The sequence below is a fragment of the Lissotriton vulgaris genome, chromosome 5, assembly GCF_964263255.1.
Source record: "Lissotriton vulgaris chromosome 5, aLisVul1.2, whole genome shotgun sequence".
NCBI lineage: Eukaryota > Metazoa > Chordata > Amphibia > Caudata > Salamandridae > Lissotriton > Lissotriton vulgaris.
Genome location: NC_141693.1, coordinates 159,772,822 through 159,790,481, shown reverse-complemented (window position 1 = coordinate 159,790,481; position 17,660 = coordinate 159,772,822).

Genomic DNA, 17,660 nt, shown 5'->3' with positions numbered 1-17,660 from the left:
TAAATTCGCGTAGCTGGGGGAGAAGCACGAACCCATAGAGGTCCCCCTTTTCTGGTTATACATGGTCCCATCAAATAAGAAAATGCTATTAAACAAGCAAAATCTAATCATAGACAAAATCATGGTGTTATGGTTACGGAAATGTTCTGGTTTTTGATCTAAAAACCATTTCACTGCAAGTAGACCCTGCTCGTGGTTGATGCAGGTATAAAGATTAACTACATCTAAGGTAATTAACAACATTCCGGAGTCCCAAGTGATATTGTCCATAATGCTCAGGAAGTCTTGCGTGTCCTTCAAATATGATGGAAGGTTTCTAACGAAGGGACACAACAACAAAAGAGTAGACCAGGTCTGGGGGTAGTGCGTCACCAAACAGATGACTCTGATGCGATAAGATGCACATGTGTATCAGTGTTGCTGGAAATTATTGGACACAAAAGGCTAGAAAAGGTCCCATCAGACCACCCAGCTGGTGGAGTTTACGTCATGTGGGAGATTTGCTGATCAATCCTTACCACACCCAGCCTTACAGTGCTGTAGTGGAAAAGGATGACTGCAGTCCAGCCATAATGATTCCAATGGAGTGGACTAAATAAAGTGCAGTGCTCAAAAAAATTTTAATTAGTGATAAAGTAAAATTGACTACACTGGCCCAGAGAGAGTGTACGTACTAAAGTCAGTGTGTCAATGGTTAAAAACACGCCTGGTAGAGAAGTTGAACTACCCAGTGGCGCTGTGGTAATCGGTCGACATGTTTCAGCATAAGGGGCCATTCCCCTGCTTTCTTCAGGACCTTAGGTATATAATCGCTACTGCTACTATAACCACACATGATAAAATAGTTTGGGGACTGAAATAACTATACCGATAGACAGGACAAATACATATCTACCAGGAAGTAGAACGCTTGGACGTCCACTGGCGGAGGAGAAGCATTTCTTCTTCCTATCAACAAACAAGAGAATTTTTGTTGTACAGCAACATATAACACACATATATCTGCCTGCATACAGAGCAACCGCATAGAAAAACACTTGCAAGAATTAATTTACATTCTGCATATATAGGTTCAAGCATACTAGCTTAATCACACAGAGGAATTTCCTCGTGGTGATACTCACCCAGCCTTGTGTGGGTGACGACCTCACCTCACCCGGCAACCGCTCGGGAGTATGAGGCCCCGCTCTGCAGTGTAGAAAGGGACAAAGTGAATACATGATTCTACAGTGTCACAGCCAATTGCTCTACACCAATAACCCAACAGACGTGTGATTAAGCGTGGGCGGAAAATCCGTTCCGCTCGCGGATTTTGCGGATTTTCGGGAAATCCGCAATCCGCGAGATTTGCGGATTTCCCGCAAAATCCGCAAATTCGCACAGAGCGGATTTTTTTGGCGGCGCGCGGCGTTGGTGATACAATTTTTGCGGCGCGCGGCGTTTATCATCGTTTGCCGAGTTGTTTTTTTTGATAGTTTGCGAGTGCTGCGCCATTTTGGATCTTGCTGTGTGATCCCGCGGGAATTGGCGAGCGCGATTACGTCATCGCGGCTTGCCAGCGATAGTTTGTCAACGCGAGTACGGCGAGATCACGTCTCGCGGTACTTCGCAATTGCGAGATTTGAGATGCGGCGAGCGAAAATATAAATTTGCAATTCTGCACAAGAAATCCACCAGCAAGCAGCATAAACCTTCTAGAAATGATGATTTTTATGTGAATAACTCCTTAGTTTGACATTTGCCTGCACTTTTTTAGCGAGGAGTCCATTTTGGGGAGGGGGGCAGGGGGGTGGGAGGAAGGAAGTGCCCCATAGTCTTCAACTTCCTGTTCCTGTTCAGCAGGCTCCTCCCAGTGCTTTGTCCATCTCCTGGTCACTTTTCATTCGGATGTGGACCTGGAAGGATTACTTTTTGTGGATGCTGCTGGATCTTTGGATTTGAGGCCTTTTTGACTTTCTTTGGATCACTGTTGGATTAGAAATTTTACAAGTAAGTTTGTTTGGGGCATTACAGTTGCTGCAACTAAAATTTTGGGATTTTCGATTTTTGGGCTGTTTTGGGGCCTTTTCCCCAGGGGTACTCAGTGGTGGGTGGACTGATTCTTTCTGTGGGTTGTCTTGAACTTAAACATCATGGAGGCCATAGATGAATTGGGATTCTGCTGATTTTTCTGTGTTTTTCGATTTTTTTTTTTTGTAAAATTTTGTGTTTTTCGATTTTTGACCTGTTGTTGGGGCCTTGACCAGGGGTAGTGAGTGGTGCATGGGCCTAGTCTTTCTGTGGGCTGTCTTGAATTTAAACATCATGGAGGCCATGGATGGAATGGGATTGTGCTGATTTTGCAGTGTTTTTCGATTTTTGGGCCTGTACTTGTGGCCTTTTCACCAGGGGTATTTGAGTCTAGCATGGGCCTAGTCTTTCTGTGGGCTGTCTTGAATTTAAACATCATGGAGGCCATGGATGGAATGGGATTGTGCTGATTTTGCAGTGTTTTTCGATTTTTGGGGGTGTTCATGGGGAGGGACATGCCATGTGGCTGGTGGCCATTTTGAGTGCAGCTACAGGCACTGGCCATGTGCTGGCAGGCAAGTGGCCATTTTGAATGCAGGCTTTGTTGTTAGGCCTCCAACCATTTTGCCTACTTTTCAACCTTTATTTATGCCCAGGGGTAGTGAGTCTTGCATGGGCCTAGTATTTCTGTGGGTTGTCTTGAATTTAAACATCATGGAGGCCATGGATTGAATGGGATTGTGCTGATTTTGCAGTGTTTTTCGATTTTTGGGCCTGTACTTGTGGCCTTTTCACCAGGGGTATTTGAGTCTAGCATGGGCCTAGTCTTTCTGTGGGCTGTCTTGAATTTAAACATCATGGAGGCCATGGATGGAATAGGATTGTGCTGATTTTGCAGTGTTTTTCGATTTTTGGGCCTGTACTTGTGGCCTTTTCACCAGGGGTATTTGAGTCTAGCATGGGCCTAGTCTTTCTGTGGGTTGTCTTGAATTTAAACATCATGGAGGCCATGGATTGAATGGGATTGTGCTGATTTTGCAGTGTTTTTCGATTTTTGGGGGTGTTCGTGGGGAGGGACATGCCATGTGGCTGGTGGCCATTTTGAGTGCAGCTACAGGCACTGGCCATGTGCTGGCAGGCAAGTGGCCATTTTGAATGCAGGCTTTGTTGTTAGGCCTCCAACCATTTTGCCTACTTTTCAACCTTTATTTATGCCCAGGGGTAGTGAGTCTTGCATGGGCCTAGTCTTTCTGTGGGTTGTCTTGAATGTAAACATCATGGAGGCCATGGATTGAATGGGATTGTGCTGATTTTGCAGTGTTTTTCGATTTTTGGGCCTGTACTTGTGGCCTTTTCACCAGGGGTATTTGAGTCTAGCATGGGCCTAGTCTTTCTGTGGGCTGTCTTGAATTTAAACATCATGGAGGCCATGGATGGAATAGGATTGTGCTGATTTTGCAGTGTTTTTCGATTTTTGGGCCTGTACTTGTGGCCTTTTCACCAGGGGTATTTGAGTCTAGCATGGGCCTAGTCTTTCTGTGGGTTGTCTTGAATTTAAACATCATGGAGGCCATGGATTGAATGGGATTGTGCTGATTTTGCAGTGTTTTTCGATTTTTGGGGGTGTTCATGGGGAGGGACATGCCATGTGGCTGGTGGCCATTTTGAGTGCAGCTACAGGCACTGGCCATGTGCTGGCAGGCAAGTGGCCATTTTGAATGCAGGCTTTGTTGTTAGGCCTCCAACCATTTTGCCTACTTTTCAACCTTTATTTATGCCCAGGGGTAGTGAGTCTTGCATGGGCCTAGTCTTTCTGTGGGTTGTCTTGAATTTAAACATCATGGAGGCCATGGATTGAATGGGATTGTGCTGATTTTGCAGTGTTTTTCGATTTTTGGGCCTGTACTTGTGGCCTTTTCACCAGGGGTATTTGAGTCTAGCATGGGCCTAGTCTTTCTGTGGGCTGTCTTGAATTTAAACATCATGGAGGCCATGGATGGAATAGGATTGTGCTGATTTTGCAGTGTTTTTCGATTTTTGGGCCTGTACTTGTGGCCTTTTCACCAGGGGTATTTGAGTCTAGCATGGGCCTAGTCTTTCTGTGGGTTGTCTTGAATTTAAACATCATGGAGGCCATGGATTGAATGGGATTGTGCTGATTTTGCAGTGTTTTTCGATTTTTGGGGGTGTTCATGGGGAGGGACATGCCATGTGGCTGGTGGCCATTTTGAGTGCAGCTACAGGCACTGGCCATGTGCTGGCAGGCAAGTGGCCATTTTGAATGCAGGCTTTGTTGTTAGGCCTCCAACCATTTTGCCTACTTTTCAACCTTTATTTATGCCCAGGGGTAGTGAGTCTTGCATGGGCCTAGTCTTTCTGTGGGTTGTCTTGAATTTAAACATCATGGAGGCCATGGATTGAATGGGATTGTGCTGATTTTGCAGTGTTTTTTGATTTTTGGGCCTGTACTTGTGGCCTTTTCACCAGGGGTATTTGAGTCTAGCATGGGCCTAGTCTTTCTGTGGGCTGTCTTGAATTTAAACATCATGGAGGCCATGGATGGAATAGGATTGTGCTGATTTTGCAGTGTTTTTCGATTTTTGGGCCTGTACTTGTGGCCTTTTCACCAGGGGTATTTGAGTCTAGCATGGGCCTAGTCTTTCTGTGGGCTGTCTTGAATTTAAACATCATGGAGGCCATGGATGGAATAGGATTGTGCTGATTTTGCAGTGTTTTTCGATTTTTGGGCCTGTACTTGTGGCCTTTTCACCAGGGGTATTTGAGTCTAGCATGGGCCTAGTCTTTCTGTGGGTTGTCTTGAATTTAAACATCATGGAGGCCATGGATTGAATGGGATTGTGCTGATTTTGCAGTGTTTTTCGATTTTTGGGGGTGTTCATGGGGAGGGACATGCCATGTGGCTGGTGGCCATTTTGAGTGCAGCTACAGGCACTGGCCATGTGCTGGCAGGCAAGTGGCCATTTTGAATGCAGGCTTTGTTGTTAGGCCTCCAACCATTTTGCCTACTTTTCAACCTTTATTTATGCCCAGGGGTAGTGAGTCTTGCATGGGCCTAGTCTTTCTGTGGGTTGTCTTGAATTTAAACATTATGGAGGGCATGGATGGATTGGGATTGTGCTGATTTTGCAGTGTTTTTCGATTTTTTTGTGCTCTATAACTGAACTGATGTTCCTCTGTCTTCCATTTTTTTTAGGTGCACAAGACTCAAGAGAACCACCAGTGCCAGGAAGAAGTCCTGCAGCGGTGCGTGTGTGTGTGCAGCATAACGTCACGCGACGTCACGTCTGGCCTCAGACAACTCTACAATTCGTGCAACTGCGGCCTGCTGTCTGACCTGCTCTGAAGAAGATGGCCCCGCCCCCAAAGAAAGTTCTCCGTAGCTCCTCTAGCAAGAAAGTTGCTAGTAAGCAGCAGAAGAAGCAAGTTACCAAGGAGGCTGGTGTGCCACCCGCCACTTTTTTTGGGAGCAAAAAAAAAAGTACGCCTGCAGCAGCAGGATCTGCTGGGGACCAACCTGAGAGCAGCACCCCTGCTCCATTGGGTTCAGTGCCTCCACCACCACGCCAACTTAAGTCAAAGCCCTTGAGTGCTTCAGAGGCAGTCAGTGTACTTCTCCAATCACCATCGACCAGTGATGTTGGCTCATCGCAAGAAAGTAGCAGCAATGTCCCTGAATCAACACAGGTTGTTGTAACTCATCTGACAAGTGTTGAACAACCACAGCCGCAACAACAACACCATGTGCAAGTACACGCCCAAGTACATGTGGAAGGAGAGGCAGCAAAAGGAGATGCGCAAGCAAAGGTGCATGGACGTTCACAAGTGCCCACAATAGTTGTTCCTCCCGAAGTAGGGGCACATTTGGAAATCGACATTGAAGCTGAGGTATCATTGGAAGCCACTCCTCCTGATGATCATTCATTGTCTTCCACATCCCTAGCAAGGAAAAGATCAAGGGGGGTGTCTACATCTTCTTCAAGCCCACCTCGTTCTGGTGCAAGTGATCTGTCTTGGGAACCACAACTGCGGTCTGACAGTGAGGCAGAGGCACACCATGATCTGACACCGGTACCTCCTAAGCGTAAAAGGAAGGTCGTCCAAAAACTCAAACCTATGGAGTGTGATGAGGCTCAACAAGAAGTGACAGATACTGCTGGTGATGAAGCCTCTCACGATGACGACGAGCCAGTCATCACAAAGGTCACTGCAGCCCCACCGGGCATGCAGCAAAGAGACATTTTGACCCTATCCCGAGAAGCTGCTGAGCGTGATGATGATGTCGGCGAGGAGGCAATGGAAATGGAATCATTAGATTTGGAGTTAAGTAGTACACCAAAACCTACCGCTTCCATATTTCTTCGCAAGAAGGTACCCACCTCGTCCTCGACCTCAATTCGTGGTGGTGAAAGTGCAAAACGTACTGAAGTTCGGCAATCCACATCCTCCACTTCATCTGTCATTAGCAGCAGGACCACCACCACCAGTATCGCCGCCTCCTCCGGCGGCGGCCCCCGAAGACATTTCAAGTCTCCAGTTTGGGACTTCTTTAGTGTTTGCCCAAAAAAGGAAAACGTAGCCATTTGTAGCCTTTGTAAGCTTCGATTTAGTCGTGGTAAGCTTGGTTCTAACTATGGTACCGGAGGCCAGATAGGTCATCTTGAGAGAAGGCACGCTGTCGAATGGTTTCCGCACCTAGAGGCGGTCAAGAAAGCCGGAATTGCACGTAATGAAAACGTTGATTTGTCATCTGCTGATGACGAGGAGGTAGAAGAAGACGATTCAAACACTTCACTTACACCCAGTTCCCATGTCAGCAGCACACCCCATGGGAGCCACACTAAGAGTGTGGGAGAGAGTGAGACATCAATGCGGAAAAGTTCATCAGCGAGCGTAACTGGGTCGAAGAGATCATCATCATCCCGTAAATCATTGGTCCAGGGCAACATTAAAAAGATGTTGTTTACAGAAGCGCAATATGAACGCAACCACCCAATGACCCGTCTGTATAACACTAAGCTGGCTAAAATGCTAGCTCTGGACCTTCTCCCTTTTTCTTTTGTCGAAGGGGTTGGTTTTCTAGAATTAGTGACAGCGCTCTGCCCTAAATGGAAGGTTCCTAGCCGGTTCTATTTTGCCCGAGTTGCGGTTCCAGCACTACATGAAGATGTTCTGAAGGCGATTGGGGCAGCTTTGCAGAAGAGTGCTGTTCACACTATACATCTGACAACAGACATGTGGACCAGTGGCGCAGGCGCTGATTACATGTGCATCACTGCACACTGGGTCTCTTTTTCAGGGGCTAAAGCAAAGCTAAACTCAGGTGTTGACACTAACATTGTTTTTAAAGGTGCTCGGAAACATGCAACACTAGCCATGTTTGGTTTGGAGAAACGTCACACAGCAGAAAACATTTTGGATGTCTTTAACACAAAGGTCCTTAACTGTCTGTCCCCACTAAAACGCAAGGTTGGTTATGTTTCCACGGACAATGGCTCCAATATAGTTAAGGCCATGAGGGACGGTTACTATTTCAGAGTGCCGTGTTTGGCGCACTGTATAAACCTGGTTGTCCAAAAATTCTTGGGTAATAAACGCAGTGCAGCGTACAGTGTATTGGAGAACTGCCGAAAAATTTGCAAGCATTTCAGGCATTCTTTTAAGGCCCGCAAGCAGCTGAGGAGCATGCTATATCAATGTCAAATGCCAGTGAAAGCACTCATCCAGGAGGTGGTAACACGTTGGAACTCAACCTTCTACATGCTTGAGCGTCTGTATGAGCAGTATACGCAACTCGATCAATATTTCTTGAAAGAGGGTATAGAGGAGCTGAGGATGGGTGGGCCGCAATGGAACATAGTTGAAAGCCTAACACGCATGCTTCGTCCTTTTGAGGTCTTCACGCGTGCAGTCAGCAAGGAGGACTCTAATTTGGGAAAAGCTATCCCATTGTTGTACATGCTGGAGGACCAACTGAAGGAGGTGTGTTCTGTGTTTCGAAAAGATGACAAAAAGAAAGACTCTTCTTTGCTTCTGGCTGAGCAATTATTAGAGCTCCTACAAGGTGATGAACGTCTTCAAAAGATCCACTCAGAACAGCATTACATTTGTGCTACTATTCTGGATCCACGCTACAAAAAGGCGCTGGCAGGCAGAGCATTCTTTCCTTTTGCTGATGAAGATGTTACAAAGTACAAACGTTGGCTAGCCTTGTCAGCCAAGAAGTTTGAAACAGAACGGCTGGAAATTGAAGGAAATGGCAGTACATCAGCAGGCCATCCCCAGTCAAAACAATCCACTTCTGCACCTGTGGCTGTGGCACAAGTGACCTCTCAGCCGTTAAAGACACCGGCAACCGGATCATCTGCACGAAAGACAACAGAAACATTGGAGGCTGAAGAGGATTGGCTAGCTCTGCGTGGGTTTGGTTCTCAAAAGGTCAGAGGCACAGCAAGAGCTACGCAAAGTGGAGGAACCTTGGAGGAGGACCTTGAGTCGATGGTGAAGGACTATCTGAATGACTCCACAGAGGTCTATGTTAATTCTGACCCATTGGCGTATTGGCATGGGAAAAAAGAATTGTGGCCACAGCTCACCAACCTGGCTTTAAACTACTTGTCTTGCCCACTCGCAAGTGTGTCTTCTGAACGGGTTTTCAGTGCGGCTGGTGGGATTGTAACTCCCAAACGGAGCCGCCTCTCGCCCAAAAATGTGGAGAGGTTAACAATGATCAAGATGAATCAGCACCTCATACCACCAGATATAAGAGTACGAGAGAGCGTGCCGGATGAAGAGGAGGTGGCCAGCACCATAGATGAGGGAATTTCTACTCTGTCAGGTGGCACTGACCTCACCCTGGCTGAATTCGCAGAGTATGATGACGAAGCCTTATTCTTATTCCTGGACCGTGATACCGACTTCGAGCCCTGAAAATGAGACAACGAATCAATAACTTTCTTTTTCATCCTTATTCACTTTTATTCCTGTGTGTCTGTCTTTCTTTGTGGTGCACAGTTAATATAATTCAAACTTTAATCAGATAATCACAAAAACAAGCCCATCAGCAGAACTGTCTTCACTTGTTTGCTAATTTATTTGAAGGTGCCGCAGTCTGCATTCCTCAGGTTCACAAGTTCAGAAGAACATGCTCCTCTATCCTCCTCCTCCAGACTCCTATTTCCATCAAAGCAGAGGGCTGGTTTACGCCCAATGAAGAAAGACTCAGCACTTGTGGGGGTGTTGTTCTACCTCTTTGCAGGTGAGTTGACGGGTCTGGGGCCATTGCTGGGAAGCACTAAAAGTGGTTTGTGCCAAATCCGAGGCGGAAAATTTTTTGTGTTTTTGATGACTTGCTTGCCTTTGAGGTGCTCTTAGGGGGGGTTCCGTCTGTTTGTGGGTGAGTTTCGTGGTCTGAGAGCACTGCTGGGACACTTTAATCTTGATTGCATTTGCTTTTCAGGAAATCCGTCGTGCCAACCCCGACTTATGGCCTAGCTACGCAGCGCGTTTGGACCGAAGGCCCAGAAATATTGCAAGTATGAGATTTTGCTTTTGGCCTGTTTGGGGGTGTTACGCTTCTTGGCGGGTGGGTTGCCGGGTCTTGGGGCATTCCTGGGAAGGTCTAATACCGGGTAGAAGTGGTTGGGACAAAATCCAGGCCGATTTTTTTTTGGGCTATTTCTGACATTTTGCTCTATGTAGCGTTTTCGGGGGCCTGTTTGGGGGGCTTCCTGGTGTTTGCGGGTGAGTTTCGTGGTCTGGGAGCACTGCTGGGACACTCTAATCTTGATTGCATTTGCTTTTCAGGAAATCCGTCGTGCCAACCCCGACTTATGGCCTAGCTACGCAGCGCGTTTGGACCGAAGGCCCAGAAATATTGCAAGTATGAGATTTTGCTTTTGGCCTGTTTGGGGGTGTTACGCTTCTTGGCGGGTGGGTTGCCGGGTCTTGGGGCATTCCTGGGAAGGTCTAATACCGGGTAGAAGTGGTTGGGACAAAATCCAGGCCGATTTTTTTTTGGGCTATTTCTGACATTTTGCTCTATGTAGCGTTTTCGGGGGCCTGTTTGGGGGGCTTCCTGGTGTTTGCGGGTGAGTTTCGTGGTCTGGGAGCACTGCTGGGACACTCTAATCTTGATTGCATTTGCTTTTCAGGAAATCCGTCGTGCCAACCCCGACTTATGGCCTAGCTACGCAGCGCGTTTGGACCGAAGGCCCAGAAATATTGCAAGTATGAGATTTTGCTTTTGGCCTGTTTGGGGGTGTTACGCTTCTTGGCGGGTGGGTTGCCGGGTCTTGGGGCATTCCTGGGAAGGTCTAATACCGGGTAGAAGTGGTTGGGACAAAATCCAGGCCGATTTTTTTTTGGGCTATTTCTGACATTTTGCTCTATGTAGCGTTTTCGGGGGCCTGTTTGGGGGGCTTCCTGGTGTTTGTGGGTGAGTTTCGTGGTCTGGGAGCACTGCTGGGACACTCTAATCTTGATTGCATTTGCTTTTCAGGAAATCCGTCGTGCCAACCCCGACTTATGGCCTAGCTACGCAGCGCGTTTGGACCGAAGGCCCAGAAATATTGCAAGTATGAGATTTTGCTTTTGGCCTGTTTGGGGGTGTTACGCTTCTTGGCGGGTGGGTTGCCGGGTCTTGGGGCATTCCTGGGAAGGTCTAATACCGGGTAGAAGTGGTTGGGACAAAATCCAGGCCGATTTTTTTTTGGGCTATTTCTGACATTTTGCTCTATGTAGCGTTTTCGGGGGCCTGTTTGGGGGGCTTCCTGGTGTTTGTGGGTGAGTTTCGTGGTCTGGGAGCACTGCTGGGACACTCTAATCTTGATTGCATTTGCTTTTCAGGAAATCCGTCGTGCCAACCCCGACTTATGGCCTAGCTACGCAGCGCGTTTGGACCGAAGGCCCAGAAATATTGCAAGTATGAGATTTTGCTTTTGGCCTGTTTGGGGGTGTTACGCTTCTTGGCGGGTGGGTTGCCGGGTCTTGGGGCATTCCTGGGAAGGTCTAATACCGGGTAGAAGTGGTTGGGACAAAATCCAGGCCGATTTTTTTTTGGGCTATTTCTGACATTTTGCTCTATGTAGTGTTTTCGGGGGCCTGTTTGGGGGGCTTCCTGGTGTTTGTGGGTGAGTTTCGTGGTCTGGGAGCACTGCTGGCTATATATACTTTACTTTGCAAGAGGTTTGAAGCAAATCCATGGTGGCTGAGGGGACTTAGGGCCTAGCTGCAGAGCGCGCGCGGAGTGATTTGGGAAATTTGTGAAAAAGTGACTAAGTCCCCATTTTTGTACTTTTGCTCTTTGGCTGTTTGGGGGTCTTCTACTCGTTTTCTCCTGGGTTGACGGCTCTGGGGCCATTGCTGGGAAGCTCTAATACCGGATAAAAGTGTTTTGGACCAAATCCCAGGCGGAATTTTTTTTGTGTTTTTGATGACTTGCTTGCCTTTGAGGTGCTCTTAGGGGGGGTTCCGTCTGTTTGCGGGTGAGTTTCGTGGTCTGGGAGCACTGCTGGGACACTCTAATCTTGATTGCATTTGCTTTTCAGGAAATCCGTCGTGCCAACCCCGACTTATGGCCTAGCTACGCAGCGCGTTTGGACCGAAGGCCCAGAAATATTGCAAGTATGAGATTTTGCTTTTGGCCTGTTTGGGGGTGTTACGCTTCTTGGCGGGTGGGTTGCCGGGTCTTGGGGCATTCCTGGGAAGGTCTAATACCGGGTAGAAGTGGTTGGGACAAAATCCAGGCCGATTTTTTTTTGGGCTATTTCTGACATTTTGCTCTATGTAGCGTTTTCGGGGGCCTGTTTGGGGGGCTTCCTGGTGTTTGCGGGTGAGTTTCGTGGTCTGGGAGCACTGCTGGGACACTCTAATCTTGATTGCATTTGCTTTTCAGGAAATCCGTCGTGCCAACCCCGACTTATGGCCTAGCTACGCAGCGCGTTTGGACCGAAGGCCCAGAAATATTGCAAGTATGAGATTTTGCTTTTGGCCTGTTTGGGGGTGTTACGCTTCTTGGCGGGTGGGTTGCCGGGTCTTGGGGCATTCCTGGGAAGGTCTAATACCGGGTAGAAGTGGTTGGGACAAAATCCAGGCCGATTTTTTTTTGGGCTATTTCTGACATTTTGCTCTATGTAGCGTTTTCGGGGGCCTGTTTGGGGGGCTTCCTGGTGTTTGTGGGTGAGTTTCGTGGTCTGGGAGCACTGCTGGGACACTCTAATCTTGATTGCATTTGCTTTTCAGGAAATCCGTCGTGCCAACCCCGACTTATGGCCTAGCTACGCAGCGCGTTTGGACCGAAGGCCCAGAAATATTGCAAGTATGAGATTTTGCTTTTGGCCTGTTTGGGGGTGTTACGCTTCTTGGCGGGTGGGTTGCCGGGTCTTGGGGCATTCCTGGGAAGGTCTAATACCGGGTAGAAGTGGTTGGGACAAAATCCGCGCGGAAAAGCCTTTAGTTTTGGCACTTTTTGTAACTTAGGGTTCGTTAGGGTTAGCCCTAGCAGCAGGATTGCATGTGTTTCGGGGTGTTCTAGATTTTTCAAACTGAGTTCTGGGGTCTTAGAGCACTCGTGAGAATGTGTAATTTTGGTTGCAAGTCATTTGAAGAAAATCCATGGTGGGAAAGGGGGGATTTGGCATAGTTAAAGAAAGCCTTTGCCACTATTCTTAACTTAGGGTTCGTTAGGGTTAGCAGTATTTCTATTGCATGTGTTTGAGTGGGGGGGATTTCGAGTCTTGGAGCGATGCTGGCTATGGCTACTTTTGCTTGGTTGCTTGCAAGTGGTTTGAATGCAATCCACGGTGGGTAATGGGTAATTAGGGTACTTCGGCCTACTTTTACTTTCAAAGTAAGTTTTGTCACCAGTTTTCTGCTAGGCCTCGTTTTTTGAGATTTGATTGGGGGTCTTCTACATTTTTGCGACTGGCTTTAGTAAGGGTCTGGGTGGGAGCACTGCTAGGAAGATCTAATTTTGTTCTAAAACACAGTTTACAGCCTACATACCTTATATTTATTTATCAGTGGTGTTGTAATATTATATCACTTCCTGTTTTTCGTTGAATAATTACAGGCCGGGTTTCAGTCTCTGCAATGGGGAAAAAAGGATGGAGTCAGGCTTCACAGTAGCGAGCCACAATTCAGCATCAGGCAGGCAGTGGACAGGGTGTCTTCTGGTGACCAACATCGATGGACGAAGCGTCGGATGCAATGGAGGAGTGCCGCTAATAGGAGGATTTTTTTTCTGCGGGCAACTTACTTACCACTTCCAACAGGACCACTACAACCACATAGATACAGTATCCCTTGCCTTTTTCTCTGACTGTGACTGCATTTCTTGGCTCTCTCTCTGCTTCTACATTGATCCCTTAACACATCACTTAGTCCACTCCACTATCACATCTGCACCACACATAGTCATTTGTAAGTGCTCCTACATAATTCGCAAGTCGCAGCACGCCCCAGGCCGTAGAGGACTGGGATGGCCCCAATGATGAAGCATGTCACCAAGGGGCAACCCTGGTGAGTGAGGGGACACCTAGAAAAAAAGCAATTTCTCCTTTTCTATCTACTATACCTTCTGTCAGGTTACGCAGCCCCTAAGCGCCTACCGTACTATGAAACTACATTTCCCATGAGTAGGCGGGAGACTTGCAGACTATTTAGTGAGACTATATGAGAGTACCCTTGTATGTTAGGACAGCACTTCACTGATGCCTGTCTTGTCTTCTGTTACAGGTATCCTTTCCCTGCTGACCCTACCTTTACCCATCCCACATTTTTTATTTTAGTTTGTTATTTTTCTCCCCCGCCTAATGCCTCGAACACCCTGTGTTTACACTTCTGGGTGTTGGTGACATTTGGAAGTGGAACCATATTTGCATCGACTGGATCACGGGGAGTAAACCTGACACCTTCCAGACCAACCCCATTGAGTGTTGTTGTGAATGGATTTATAGTGACCAGCAAGGCTCTCAGGTATCTGGCTACAGAGACCTTATGTTGAATATAGTTATCAATATTTCCACCCACGCCCTGTACTGTCGCATTCTTTCTTCCACAGTTGTCGAAAGTACTAATTACTTTTAACTGACATGCATGCAGTTACAGTAGTGTATGCACTTTCAAAGATTGATGGATAGGTTTGTACCCAAAGATTTGTTTATGTTCACAATTGTTCGTCCATGCTGTGCTACTTTTTCTTGTCTCCCAAAACCTTTCCCAAAAACCCCCGTACCCATCCATTTTTCAAACCCTAACCCTCTTCCCCCGGGCTGTGTGGTTTTGATTGATGTGTGACTAAATTACAGCAATAAATCCACACACTTGCTGGGGAGGATAAGGTGATAGCAACAGGCTGGTGAAGAAATCCGAGGATATATTCTTACTCTGCTTGACAAAGACCCATGGCTAATGTCAAAGAACTTCAACCGAATTAGTTATACTTTAACATTTGTTAGGCTACAACGTGGCACTGTTCTAGTGTACTTCTGTCACCTGCTATATTCTGTATTGTACCTTTGTATTGCTCAGGAGGACAAACCAGATTTCATTTTCTTTTTTTCATAGGCAAGCAACTGCCACTGTGTCACACCACTAGTACCACCGCTATGAGGAAGTTTTATCCGCCCAGGATTGCCAACCTTATTTGCTGTTTCCCGTGGAGCCAGCCCTGGGCCTAGCCCTACTTGCAAACAGAAATTACAGGTAAGATAGGCGTTTGGTTGGAGGTAGTATAATGGAGTATTAGGAGAGACGAGAGATTTGATTGACGGTAGTACTACTAAAGTCCTAGGACTATTCAGGAAAACAAACTTACTGTTATGTTAAACCCCCACCCACCAGACTCAAAAGCAGTAAAAAACAGGTATGGTCAGATAAAGTTTCAAAAAGTATATTTTTATAGCCCTAACAAAAGAATCTCCCGCAAGACCCTCCCTAACCCCAACGATTGTCCTTCAAAAGTCCCCAAAAATCCCAACTCCCAATTCCCACCCCCCAAAAGTCTCTAAAAAAGGGGCAAGGGACACTATGGCAGGGTGCTGTTGGAATTAGCAGCCAGGGCATCATGCTCCTTGCGGAGGGTGGCAAGTTCGAAGCGGAGGCCCTCCACCACGTTCTTATAATTATGGACCTCCTGCTCCAGGTAGGACAGTCTGAGGGATAAGCGGCGCCGGTGTGCCTTGCAAATCCTGTGAGGGGCAGCTGCTTTCTTTGCTGCTGGGCGGTGGCGTTTGGCTTTGGTAGCCCGGCTCCGTACCGCTGGAGCACTGCGCTGGCTGGCAGCCCGCACGGAGGAGGAGGCAGCTGTCCCAGTGGACGTTGTTGTTGTTCCAGACTGCGTCTCCTCCTCCTCCAGGGACACCAGCCGCCGATATTCAGCAACAGTGGCATCCAGCCTCCGTTGCCGGGCCATTCGAGCCTGCTCCTTCCTCCTTGATGGTGTCTTGGATTTGGAAGGAGCAACTACATGAAAAAAGAAAGACATAGTCTGTAACCAATGCTCCTTAAGATTAACACAAAATGATTGAGCAGAAAGTTGTCACAGTACAAGTAGCAAATTGAAAGCACAGTGCATAACTATTGAGGACAGTATCTATGTAACCTCCGACTTCTTCATCCTTGCTCTAACATTAGTGGGAGTTTAAGGAACAAATTCTACGAGCACTATGGACTTCTATTACAGTCGACTATGACAGTACACCACTCTTATTCTTCTTCTTCTCTCTTGTTTAGGAAAATTGGTACGTTATCTTATGCAAGCCGGCATAATGCCAGGGCAGTGAACTTGCACCCGAGAAAAACAGACGCACACCATGGTGAGTGAGACAGACTTGCGTTACTGTACCGGTCCAGTACATGCAGGTGGTGAAGCTCTTACTTTTCTATTACGGGTGGCACTGAGAATACTCTGTTAAAAGGGCTACTGCTTAATTAATTTAGCTTTCACCCTACAGTGCAAATGAGTATTAGAAAAGGAAAATGAAGAAGCTAAATTATCTGATTATCTATCACTTCACATGGGATGTATTTGATGACATATGGGATGACTTTAGGTGCTTTGCTTATTATTGAGTGAACAGTGATACCCCCACACATGAATGACGTACTACTACTAAACTAAAGTTATTAAGGGAGGTAGGGAGTGCCCACCGTAATAACTGGATATATGCTGTGCTTGCAGTTGCAATACAAACTACTGCTACTATTCATGGTAGTCTTTGGACAACGTTACAACTTCTTTTCCTTGCCTTTCCTACACTGGAACGGACGTGCGGGACGGGTGCGGTGTTACATGCTCTTCAAAGTAACACTTAGTTCATCCAGTGACCGTCTACTCTCTCTAGATTCACATATGCTATCTAAGAGTCAGATAGTACCATGAATGATCCAGGCATCCATCCATTCAAAGTATATTGCACACATACAGTTTCTGTCTCACCCACCCAGGCTGTTCTCCTTCCACCCATCCTTGCTTCATCATTCACCCAGCCATGCACCATACCATTTTCTTACCTTCCCAGCCACCTCGGGGACCAAGCAAACACATATCATTCTTCTTTGCCAGTCATCATTACATTTCTCGTGCTTCCACACTTACTTACACCCTTCTTTCGCTTTTCGTTCATCCCATCCATCAAGTTCACCTCAGATCTGATTGGGATTCTTCTCGCCAAAAACTTCACAGCTAAGTCGAAGTACATTTAGAGGAGGCTACTACCTGCTTTTTTTATAATACACCCGTGCAGAAAGCACACTCTGCAGTCTTCAATCTCAATGACTAAGGAATGTATAGCTTACCTCTGCCCGCCACCACCGTGTGAACCCTCACAGGCATGTCCTTTTCCGGCACTTGCACCGCCTCCTCCCCAGAGTTGTCCTCCTCGTCCAATGCCACCACCTCCGCGCTGGCCCCGTCTCCAGATGTTCCACCTACAAAGTACATTTAATAATGTTAGAATACACCACTCACTACTATATAATATTTGGTCTAGGAGGAAGAAAGAAATGTGAAAAAAAGTGTACAATTTAATAATTTTTGACTGTGTACTCTAGAGTAAAAATGTCCCTTTTTCCAGGGAAGGCTGTTGTCTTGCTGCACTTTTTGGCACAACTGATGAATGTTTGCTTTTTACTTTTTAACACGCACCACTTTTTCTCCTAACAGACAGAACCTTGACTTCTAAGAACACGAGCAGGATCAAGTTCAAACCAGGTGAGAGCTCGGCTCGACCACAAGAAATGTGTCCAATTAATCGTCAGCACTAAGCACTTTTCCATTTTCAGTTACACGTTCACTTTTATGACAAACTTGAATTTAATAAATGTGTTTACTTTTAATAAAGCTTTTAAACTTAAATAGACTCTGTGGTTTTTGGTCCTCCAGACTAGAGTGGATGAGCTAAAGGTTTTCGAATTTTTGCAAGCATGAGTCCGTGCCTCTGCCATTGGTGACTTTGGGAGCTAAATGACTCTGCCACACTATCTAGTCAGTAAGGAGATTGGGGGTTCAACTACAAAGTCTGTTATCACTGAGGTATGTGGAAAGTCTAACAGTTACAGCACCTATTATAATTGATAAGCTAAGCGATGCATTATTTAGTGTCCATAGTTCTGTTTGTGCAGATTTGTCC